The sequence below is a fragment of the Perca flavescens genome, chromosome 14, assembly GCF_004354835.1.
Source record: "Perca flavescens isolate YP-PL-M2 chromosome 14, PFLA_1.0, whole genome shotgun sequence".
Taxonomy (NCBI): Eukaryota; Metazoa; Chordata; class Actinopteri; order Perciformes; family Percidae; genus Perca; species Perca flavescens.
Genome location: NC_041344.1, coordinates 25,976,258 through 25,987,745, shown reverse-complemented (window position 1 = coordinate 25,987,745; position 11,488 = coordinate 25,976,258). Strand labels below are relative to the sequence as shown.

The 11,488-nt window shown below is 40.7% G+C and overlaps 1 long non-coding RNA gene across 1 annotated transcript in view; it reads left to right on the top strand.

Annotated features, from left to right (window-relative positions):
• The first annotated feature begins 3,307 nt into the window (after nucleotides 1–3,307).
• LOC114568510 (uncharacterized) overlaps nucleotides 3,308–11,488 on the top strand; it is a 42,685-nt gene continuing 34,504 nt past the window's right edge. Inside the window, exon 1 of the long non-coding RNA XR_003694293.1 lies at nucleotides 3,308–3,348. This is a non-coding gene — a long non-coding RNA (uncharacterized LOC114568510). The remainder of the gene's footprint in view (nucleotides 3,349–11,488) is intronic.

The window sequence follows — 11,488 nt, the reverse complement described above, 5'->3', positions numbered from 1 at the left end:
TATTACCGGAACCTCTGGACGCACCTTTTGTCCTTGCTCTTCTCTTCTAAAGCTGATAAAAATAAAGCACAGTGTTTTGTTTTTTTTTAGCTTAAAGGAACAGTTCACTCCTCCAAAAACGTAACCCTGTCCTTCATTACTCTGCCTGCAGTGCTTCTACAGAATTTCATCAGCAAACTGTGTAATGTAAACAGGGCTGGTTGTTTACAGAAGTGAGTGGTATGGATTTTTCCGACAGCAAACTTCGAGCTAGCAAAGCTGCACGCTGAAAATGGCAAGTTTTGAAGAGCATTTGGATAGTGCAATAAAGCAGGCCTGTTTGGTTGTTTCGGGGAATGATTGCAAAGATTTACAAAGAATACGTTTACGGCATTTCCTCTCTAACTGGGACGTTTTGAGACCGATTGGCGGGGATTGCTGTGGACGAAGTACACACGGCGATACACTGGTATGGGCAAATTATGTTTAACCACGTATCCAGCTCATTTAAATAGCTCAGGCTACTGTATTGTGTGAACAGTTCTGAGAGAGAGAGAGAGAGAGAGAGAGAGAGAGAGAGAGAGAGAGAGAGAGAGAGAGAGAGAGAGAGAGAGAGAGAGAGAGAGAGAGAGAGAGAGAGAGAGAGAGAGAGAGAGAGAGAGAGAGAGAGAGAGAGAGAGAGAGAGAGAGAGAGAGAGAGAGAGAGAGAGAGAGAGAGAGAGAGCCTTGGTACATTGGGCGCGCGCTCAACCAAGTGAGCTACAGGGGCGCACCAAGGGGTGCAAATGTTTCACCAAAACAAGTTTGTTCCCGACTCCATTTTGCAGGGCCACTGCTTAGCGCCACCCCAGACGATTTTGTTATTGGCTTAAAGAAATGCAAACAACCCTTATTCCAAAAATGTATGTGTGCTGTAGCCAGACCTTACTAAACAGTGCTGTGGAGATGGGTCTAGTAACGTGAGACACCAGCAGCGGTCTCCTCCGTTCACCCCGACCTCCTCTGTACGCAGACTTTGTTGCTCCTTCTACTACGTCGCCTGGCTTCCTCTGAGGCAGCCCCGCACGTCCCGGCTCATGGTTACGTTGGTTACATAAGATTTAAATAGTGCATTACTTTACGTAAGTGCGAACCGTGAATGAGAACAGCCTGAATGTTGATGAGGGTGGTGTTATCATGTGAAGAAAGTATGCCAATGCATTCCTTCCATAGCGATAAATGATTGATTGTAACTCAAAGCAATAGCCAACGTGAAAGAGAGTTGCATAGAAAAATGATCAGACGCACCCACCTACATAATGTAATACTCTGAGTGGAGTGGAAGGCTTCTCTGCATGCTCCCCAGTGGGACGCTCCTCTGTCTCTTAGCTCAGGACCTCCCTGAAAGAAAGAGGTGGAGGCAAATGCACCCTCTCGTACAAGGGTGAACTAAGTTAGCATGTGTCTCCCTTTGCCTCCAACACTGGAGTGGGACTGCTGTTCCATCTATGCTTAAGGTTACCTCAGACTCCATTAGCAGACTGGGTCTGGACTTTTAAAAGCGTGGTTTAGTTGTTGAACAAGTGCTCCGCTGTGACTTGCTCTTGGATCTTGTAGGATATTTTGCTTCACAGGCACAGCTACTGCCTTCTTTCTACTTGCTGCCTTGTCTTTTCTCTCGTCTCTTCTTTGCTGACCTCCTCCTCCTGCTGTCTTGTATACATATATATTTTTTTTCTTCCTCTGGATCTATGTGTTTTGTCCTATTTTGATTTCACCAAAACAGGATGGGTCTCTTTCATCTACTTCCTCCTCCTCAAACCATTCCTTCTTCCTGGTGTCTGTCTGTCCAAAAGATGAATTAACAGATGTGACGTGCCGTTCTCTCTTTTACAGAAGAAGCTCCTTCAGCTAAGACAAAATTCCCCCTTTATTTTGTCAGTGTTACCTCATAAAAAAAAAGGCCATCTTGGTGCTTCATTATTTATTAACAATGCTGCAATGCCGTTCCCTTAATGCTTCTGGTAGCTTTCACTAACACAAATACCTCCATACAAGGTTTTATTAGCTAAATGTCATGTTTGAACAGTTTTTTGGAAAAGTGTACATCTCTCCGGAACATGCAGTATTTATTAAAATAACAGTTTAAAAAAACAGATATAGATAGATAGATAGATAGATAGATAGATATATATATATATATATATATATATATATATATATATATATATATATATATATATATATATATATATATAGATATATAGATATATATATATATATATATATAAATATAAATAATGCTACAGTGTGTGTGATTATGCTATGGATCAAATTATTCAGATGGCATACGTTTTTGTGAACAAATTGAACAAATCAAATGGAAATCTATGCAGTTTACATGATGCTTTCAGCCCTTCCAGCTCCAGTGTCCCTGGCTCAGATCTGTGAGGAGTGGATGTCTTTTTTTTGTGTGTACTACATCTGGCTGAGCCAAAGCCAGACACTTTCTAATTCAATACCTGAAGGTTTTAAGAAACGAGCTCAAATGTGTGCTGCATGTTTTTTATTGAAATTGCAGCTGCGAGCTGCGTGTTTTCTGTGCCTGACTGACTCAGCCAGCAGCTCATTATGCAGTCAGCTCCTGGACGGTGTGTTCTCAGAGCTCAGTAGGCACAAGTCAGCACTGGAATTTATCTGAGATCACGTAGAATAAAATTATGAAACGAAACGTTCACTTCCAACCAAGGTTATAATCGTTAACGAAAACGAACGAAATAACGAAAACTAGATGGGGGGGGGAAACATTGTCGTTAACTGAAATAAAAATAAAAACGAGGCATTACAAAAAAACGATAACTAAACTAAAACTGTAATGTCAGTTTGCAAAACTAACTAAAATGAAATAAAATTATCGAGTAAATGTCCTTAGTTTTTGTCTTTGTCAATGTCTTTCACAGAGCAAATAACATATCTTTCAGAGTTGACATTTTGATATTATATTGAACACATGTCCGTGCCCTTCGCCTGGCATCATAGCGGTACCAAAAGTCTGAAGAAAGCGGCAGAGTCCTATGTGATTATGACTGTGTCAGATAAAAGCAAGTGCCTCGCAGTGGAAGGTGGTAAAATAAGTGGACAATTAAGGGAAAAATCCCACGAATTTGAAAGTACATTTGAGAAGCGCGCACAAGGAGGCTAACCTAGCTTACCTTAACAAGCAGTGACAGGGCAAGGAGAACGCAAAGCCCCCTTCCCCCGAAACAGAAGCTAATATAACCCCGGTACAGGGCATGGATGTATGGGGCCAGGGCCGGACAGCATGACGGAGACAACCGCAGGACAGAGAACACTACAGGAGGGCTTTCACCGGTGACCCGATAGCTGCTGGTTAGTAAATACGCATGAACACTAAAAGCGTGAGGAAGCGTGGGTTAATATGTGTGTTGATACTGGGATGTCTAGCTACACAACTGTGGGAGTCGACTGACTTCAAAAAGTTCGCCACTTTACTCGAACCAAAGTTCAAAACACCTGTTTATGTATGTCTTCTTTAGTCTGTTGGCTATTTAGGTTTTTTCCTGACACAGTTACTAACACATTTTGCACTTACTGCTGCGTCTTGTGTAGACTGTTTACATACAGTATCTCACAAAAGTGTTTTTTACATTTTAGTAAAAATTTCATTATATCTTTTTTAATGGGACAACACTGAAGAATTACACTTTGCTACAATAAAGTATTAAGTGTACAGCTTGTATAACAGTGTAAATGCACTGTCCCCTCAAAATAACTCAACACACAGCCATTAATGTCTAAACCGCTGGCAACAAAAGTCAGTACACCCCTATGTTAAATTCCCATAGAGGCAGGAAGATGGTTATTTTTAAAGGCCAGTGATTTCATGGATCCAGGATACTATGCATCCTGATAAAGTTCCCTTGGCCTTTGGAATTAAAATAGCCCCCCCACATCATCACATACCCTTCACCATACCTAGAGAGTGGCATGGGGTACTTTCCATAAAATCCTCTCCTCACTGCAAATCAAACCAGCTATTAGGCTAACTGACATAAAACCATGCCAATCTCTAGGTATGGTGAAGGGTATGTGATGATGTGGGGCTATTTTAATTTAACATTTAACATAGGGGTGTACTCACTTTTGTTGCCAGCGGTTTAGACATTAATGGCTGTGTGTTGAGTTATTTTGAGAGGACAGCACATTAACACTGTTATACAAGCTGGACACAGTGTAATTTCTTCAGTGTTGTCCCATTAAAAGATATAATGAAATATTTACAAACGTGAGGGGTGTACTCACTTTTGTGAGATACTGTATTTGTGCTCATCATCATATGTACATTTTATGTACTGGTGTTATTGTTGAATATATTGTGAATACATATTTCTAAAATTGTATGTTTTTGTTGAGTTATTATTACACAATACTTTTTTTCTGACATTTCTCAGTCTTGCCCCCAATAAATAACCCATATTAGAAAAAAAGACTAAAACTAATTAAAACTAAACTAAAACTAAGCATTTTCAAAAAATAAAAACTAAACTAAACTAGCAAAAACGCTTTAAAAACTAATTAAAACTAAACTGAATTTGAAAACAAAAAGTCAAAACGAAATAAAAATAAAAACTAATGAAAAATGCAAAACTATAATAACCTTGCTGAGAAAAAAACAAAACTATTAGACATGAAAGGATAATAGGACAATACTTTTTTTTTAATTATACATGCTATAAGAGTCGAACAAAGTTTGTTTCACCCACAAATTATAATCACTTTGTCTCTTTGTGTCACTACGCCCAGAGGAAGGATCAAGCTGATGTGCGTTGTATTTTTAATGTCTTTTAATGTCCTGTTAATTAAAGGCCTTCTATCACTTTTTGTAATCAACCTTGAGTGCTTGGACATGTTTTTTTAAATACTTTTTTCATAATTCTTTCTCCTTTCCATGTAATTCCCTTCCATGAGCACCGGTGGTAAAAAGGATACCGGAAGCGCTCCTGCCACTTTTTTCTTTGAAGGTTTGACGTTGCAAAATAATTAGATATGTGTTCATCGATTAGTAATGGCTCTATTTTCTACTTTCTAAGAGTCACTTTTAAGTTTTATGTAGGCCTAAAGTGTTATTGCTGAAGTATTTTTTGGATAACCGTTCCGGTGCAGCTCTGGGGATATGTTTTAGGCTGCACTCACTCTACATGTGCTGCTAGTTAGATTTCTGTAGCATACTAGCAAAATCACGTTGTTCTCTCCATTACAACCTTCTTGTAGAATCCATTTGCTCTGTGTTTACACCTGCTTTTCAGAGGTGGAGAATTTCCCCAAAAATCTGAACAATGCAAAGTGTACTTAATTAAAAACACAGTGGATCATCCTCTGTTAACGTGTCTCCACTATTATTTGCGCAAATAAGTGTGGAGATGCACCTTGCAAACGCTGCTCGAAAGAGATGGCACAAAAATCTGTCACATGTGCGCTCAAAACTGAATGCTCAATTACATTTTGAGGGAAACCTATTTTCCGCCCGATTCCACATCCTCACACAGGCGACAGACATGTTATGAATCCGAAGTAGTTTTAAACGTGGTTAATGTTGAATTGAAACAAAACTACTTGTTTAGAAATAGGTAACGGTTTGGGTTAAAATAAGTACGTTTTCTTATGTATATTCCCTTACAAACATTTGTTTAAATCAGTCTGACTACTTTTACATGCACATAATATTCCGTTTTTTGCCCTTATTCTGAAAAAGACAATATTCTGACTAAGCTGTTTACATAGCTAATGAAAGTGAATATTCCACTAAATTCCCGTTTACATGCAGCTGTGCAAAATAGGTTTTTATATTGTCATATTTGAACTAATAGTGGAATATTTGGTGTGCGTGTAAACCTACACAGTGTTGACTTTTGGTTTCACACAGGACACTAACAGCAGTCTCCCGTTTGTTTGATCCACCCCGACCTCCTCCCTACGTGGACTTTGAATGCAGACTAACATATTTGTGACAAATCCAAAAATGTTTCCCTCGAAACCTATTTGAGAATGCAGTTTAATTGCAAAGGAACTTCATTTTAGGAGACAGGGCTTTTTGAATTTGCTGTTATTAGTGCATACAGTATACTTGTACGAGCAAAAGCACAAGCCTCTTCTGTTTCTTCCCCTCGTTCTCACACTTGTTCTGCCTTTACTGGAAAGTAAAACCTTACATATGGTGCCTACTTTTTGTCACTCTCACTGACACCCAAAAGAAGAAAAAAAACCTGTGTGTCAACATATGGAGATTTTCAGTTCTGTCAGCATCAAGCATCTTAACAAAAAAAAAAAAAAAAAAAAAAAAAAAAAAAAAAAAGCCGGTGTGATGTTCAGCAGATGAGACAGATGGTTCATTAGAGAATCACGAGTATCCCGCTAAGTCTTGCACTCACTTCAGGAACAGACCTTTAGAGGCCCAGGCTGCTGCGAGTCCGGTTGGGTGTGCGTGCTGCTACCATAACAGATCTGACCTATGAATAGGAGATTGTGATAAGATGTCTATGTAAAGCTTAGTATTGTGCTGTCCAGCAAAGTCATGGGCATTTTGAAGTGATCCTCTTAATAATAATATCTGCATATATTGTTTGGCCATATATTTGCTCCCCTTTCTGTCTCAGTTCTACCTCTCTTTTTTTTTTTCCGTGACTTTATCCATATCCACTTCTGTTTTTCTCCTATCCATCTGGACAACTACCAAGTTTTAGTTTCCATGGCAACATACCGTTTTCTTTTCCTTCAGCTAAACTGGTGAAAACTCAGAGTTTCCTGTGCAGCAACTTTGCAAAGTATTTCATCTGTTTAGGATGAATATTCTTCTTTCCTCCCACGTAATACAATTATCTCTTAGTTATTACTGACAGTTAGTAGAGACCATATAATGTATGCTGAAGATACATGTTCAGGAAGGCATTGATGTTTGGAAAACCCCCTTTTTTTTTTTTTTTTTTTTTGGGCATTTTCGGCCTTTATTTTTGACAGGACAGCTGAAGACATGAAAGGGGAGAGAGAGGGGGCAATGACATGCAGCAAAGGGCCACGGGTCGGAGTCGAACCCGGGCCCGCTGCGTCGAGGAGCAAACCTCTATATATGGGCGCCCACTCTACCAACTGAGCTACATGGGCGCCCGAAAAACCCTCTTAAAATCAGGTTACCTATGTTTGTGATGTCGATTTGACTGACAAAGCCCTCCTCACATGAGGAGGCCCTGTATACTCCCAAGTCCTCCAAACTATACGATATCAGCAGTTTATTCCTACCCTCTAATATGACTCATGGGAGCGTTTCATAAATTAACAATCCCTAGTGGTGGCGGGAAATACAACCTCCTATCTAAACCAGAGAATATAACGGTCGCGGTTTTAAACACTTAACGTTAACATTGTGAAATGGCTGCAGTTTGGTTAGGTTTAGAAACAAAAAGCTACTTGGTTATGTTTAGGCACCAGCATTAATGAGTTAAGTTTAGAAAAAGATCGTGGTTTGGGTTAAAAATCAGACGCTTCTTCAATTCCAGTTACGCACGTGACGCAGAACGTGACGTAGCTCCATTTGTTTTGTAAAGTTAAAAGTAAAGTTTATTTTTTAAACAGAACTCGAACCCCGGTCCCCTGGGTGAACATCCTGTTTCTTTTTTGTGGCATTTTTAGTCTGAGTCGAACCCGGACCCGCTGCGTCGAGGAGCAAACCTCTATGTATGGGTGCCCGCTCTACCAACTGAGCTATCCGGGCGCCCGTCCTGTGTTTGTTTGACCCATCCACACCCCTAACCCACTTCCTTAACCCACCTCCTCAAATGGGAATTTGACTGTCCCATACTTCGTCACTTTACTTCCTGCTTTGCTTTCGTCATAACTACTACAGTCACTAGACGCCGCCGTCACTTTAAACCTAAATTTAAGTCAGATGGGGGAGGGGGAGATCAGCACCTTGGAGAGCGCCGCAGTGCACAGTCCTGACACTTCCCAGGTCTTTGTGGTAGAGGAGGCGGTGTGCGGGGGTGCTGACAAAACTGTCAGATGCTCCTGCTCTAATTTTGACCATACTTTTTTTTTATTTTTTTTTAAGTCTGTCTCTTGCTAGTCTTGTATATTAATGGAGGTGCATTACTAAATCCATCCCATTAAACCTATCCACCTTTATATGGACTTAAAACACTCATGCTGCACGTGATAATTCAGCCACCTGGACCAGGCATACTGCGGCACCATCAGCCATCCCCATCCTTTAGCATAATCATACCCCCCTACTGTACTTGGTGCAGCTATAAAGAAGAGGTTACATAAATAAGAGGGTGCTAGCTGGTACCGGAGCCTTTATACACCTTTTTCCTGGTGGGCTGTTTTTGTGAGCAGCTTCAAGTAGCATTCTGTTCACTGGTTCACTGATGGCAACATGGAGACTCAATCACAGGTTATGAGGTTGTAAGGTTCATGTAAACAGATAAACCTCACCAGTTTAAGGCCAACAACAAACACAGCTAATGAATACATCATGCCATGTCAAACAGGCAGTGAGGGAATGACTGATGACTTTGTGTGACGACTGTGTGAAAAGCTGCCTTTTCGTTGCCCTTTAATGGCGATGTCACATATATATCTCTCCTACAACATGCAGTAAAACTGTTTAACACTTCATCACTGTCTGTGTCTGTCTGTGTTTGTCTGTGTCTGTCTGTTTGTGTGTATCTGTTGGTCTGTGTGTGTCTGTCTGTCGGTGTCTGTCTGTCTGCCTGTGTGTGTCTGCTGTCGGAGCCAACATGGGTGATTGCTAATGACTGTTCAGGCCAGCATTTATTAAGGAGTCATGGGGAAATAGTCTCCTAAAACTCTTTTTGATAAGCATCTCAAATACATGCCTGCCCAAAATGAATGCATGTGTGTTCCTAAATGTTGGTTAATCAAACAAGCTTTGGCTTTAGTCAGTGTTCGTACTCCTTTTTAAAAGCCCTGCTGCTCATTTCCATTTTAAGGAAAAAAAGCTTACTTCTGTCTATTAATATGATAATATCAGCCACCCCGACTGCTGTTAGAATGATTCTCACGCAATGAAAGTAATTGTCCATTTATTCAAGAATCCGTTACCTAAGTAATATATTCAAATTGATTTGAATTCTGCTGTAGGCAGGCTGAAAACTGATATGTTGATGCTCTTCTGGGTTTTGGGGGGCATTCACTGTCAATTATTTAATAAAGAACTAATCAAAGGCTGTCAAAAAATGTAGCAGTTTATCCAAACAATTGGGAGACATATTTTGCACTGAGACGCAAAACTGTGGATTTTCCCTCAAGTCATTTCCTAAAGTCATAATTCAATCAAGCAGCCGGTTGTTTCAGCTGCAGGAGAGAGCTAAACACGATGATGAGAGACGACTCTGTGTTGTAGATAATATAAGAAAGAAAGAAATTCAACATTATTGTGACCAACAACAATCACTTTTAATTCTTAAAACACATATTGCCAATAGACAGTTGATTCCTAACCTTGTACACATCAGTTCGCAAGACAATCTCAACTCAAGGTTCACTTACTTGCTTGTTCCGTTTATGCCGTCTTGAGCAGAGATTCTTTTGTCAAGTGCTGTTCGCAAGATCAAGAATCATCTGTTTATTTCCCTCCTAAACACAAATATGTTATTTCTATCCAATATAGATTTAATGCATTCTTCCTGTGCAATATTTCTACCTCCCTGTGGTAACTTTGGTACTTTATTTAAAGGTAAAACCACAAGCGAGTGCACACTGTCAATGATAGTCCCTCCCTGCACAGGAAAACTGCGTGTGCTCAACTACAACAATTACGGTAGTGTAAAGTTAGAACCAGGAAGTCAATCTGCAAACTGTGTTCGATGTTGGCAATGCAGTTTCACTCCAAAATGTGACATCCACCATTAAAAACCAAGGGCGTAACTTTGGGTTCAACATTGGGGGAGGGGGGACATGTCTGCATGTCTTTTGTAAAATAAAAAAAAAAAAAAAAAAAAAAAAACTTTAAAAAGACACAAATGTTGAAAAGCGTGAAAAACTTTGAAAAAAAAAAAAAAACACCAGAAAGACGACAAAAATGCCGAACAAATTGTCAACAAACCCCTCTAAAAATAGCAACAAAAACTTCTTAAAAAAGCCCAGAATTGATTGTTGTAGTTTTAACCCCCCCCCCATCCCACCTGTAAATTACGAAGGGTCTGTCTGTCTGTCTGTGTGTCTGTCCTTCGATTTTCTTGACAACTGTTCATCAGATCGACTTCACACTTGGTGAGAGTATTGCTGAAGACCAAAGGAAGTGCAGCGTTGAGTGTGAGCTCTTGAGATTTATTACACTGTGTAGTGTTTTGAGAGAGGACCCCTTTTAACTGTTAACACCACCGAACGGCATGCTGGGTACAGCTCGCTCTTCATCGCCTGCTACGCAGTACATTCAAGAACACCTAGAAAGAGAGACTGGAGAATTTACATTGTAGCAAACTCCAACATTTCAAGCTTCAGTAACTGATAACTTTCGGTATGAACGCATTTATTCCCGGAAATAGCCTAGTCCCAAATAGCTAGGCGTTCGCAAAAGTACGCAACTATGTCATGGCAGGTGTATTGCTCAAGACCCAAGGAATTGCAGTGTTGAGCGTAAAGTTCTTTGGATAAGCAGTTCTCCCAAAAATCTGCAAGCATCAATACCGGAGGCCGAGCAATCGACCCGTTCCGAACAGTAACGTGTTGAAAGGGCACTGCACTGGTAAAGTTAAAATTGATGAAAAGAGGCACATTTCCTTTTTAAAATTCTCATGTTGAAGATACAGTAGACCTCTGACTGACTGATAAAGTCTTCTTCTTTTTTTTACGGCACCCAATCTTTTTCTCCATCTGCCACCTAGTGTGAAGTGACTCAGAGGCTTGGGGCTATGGTGAGGGAAATGGGGAGGGCGGTACTGTGCCGTAGCATCAGTGTTGCATCTGTACTGTAGGAATAAGGGGCTGTTGAGACTTGACCCTCAAACGCTGTGGATCTTGGGGGGTCGCTACCCATGAGGCCGCAGAGGCTGGCTGCCACGGTGACCTCCTGAACTCGGGATGTCAGAGACAGCAGCAATATTATCCTCCAGACTGCACTGTAAGATCCGGATTACAGTCTCTTCCTGAGTGGAGGATAGAGGAGGAGGAAGAAACGGGAGTAAAGAGGAGAAAGTGATAGATGGCACACGCTGATGTCTCTTGAGGGCTGGCGAGAAAGTGAAGAAAAGAGGAAGAGCAGGAGGAGAGGAAGAGAGCTTCAATGTCAGCTGCAGGATCAAATGAGAGGGGGAGGCAGTCTTTGGCAATGAAGGCACCTGAAATCCATTCAAATTAAAACATACGCTGACACAAAAGTCAGCGTGTGTGTGTGTGTCTGTGTGTACATTTACTTGGGTTTGGGTGTGTGTGTGTGTCTATGGCTGGAGGTAGGCAAGCATCAGGGAGCAGGGGAGTTTTGGGAAAGGTCATG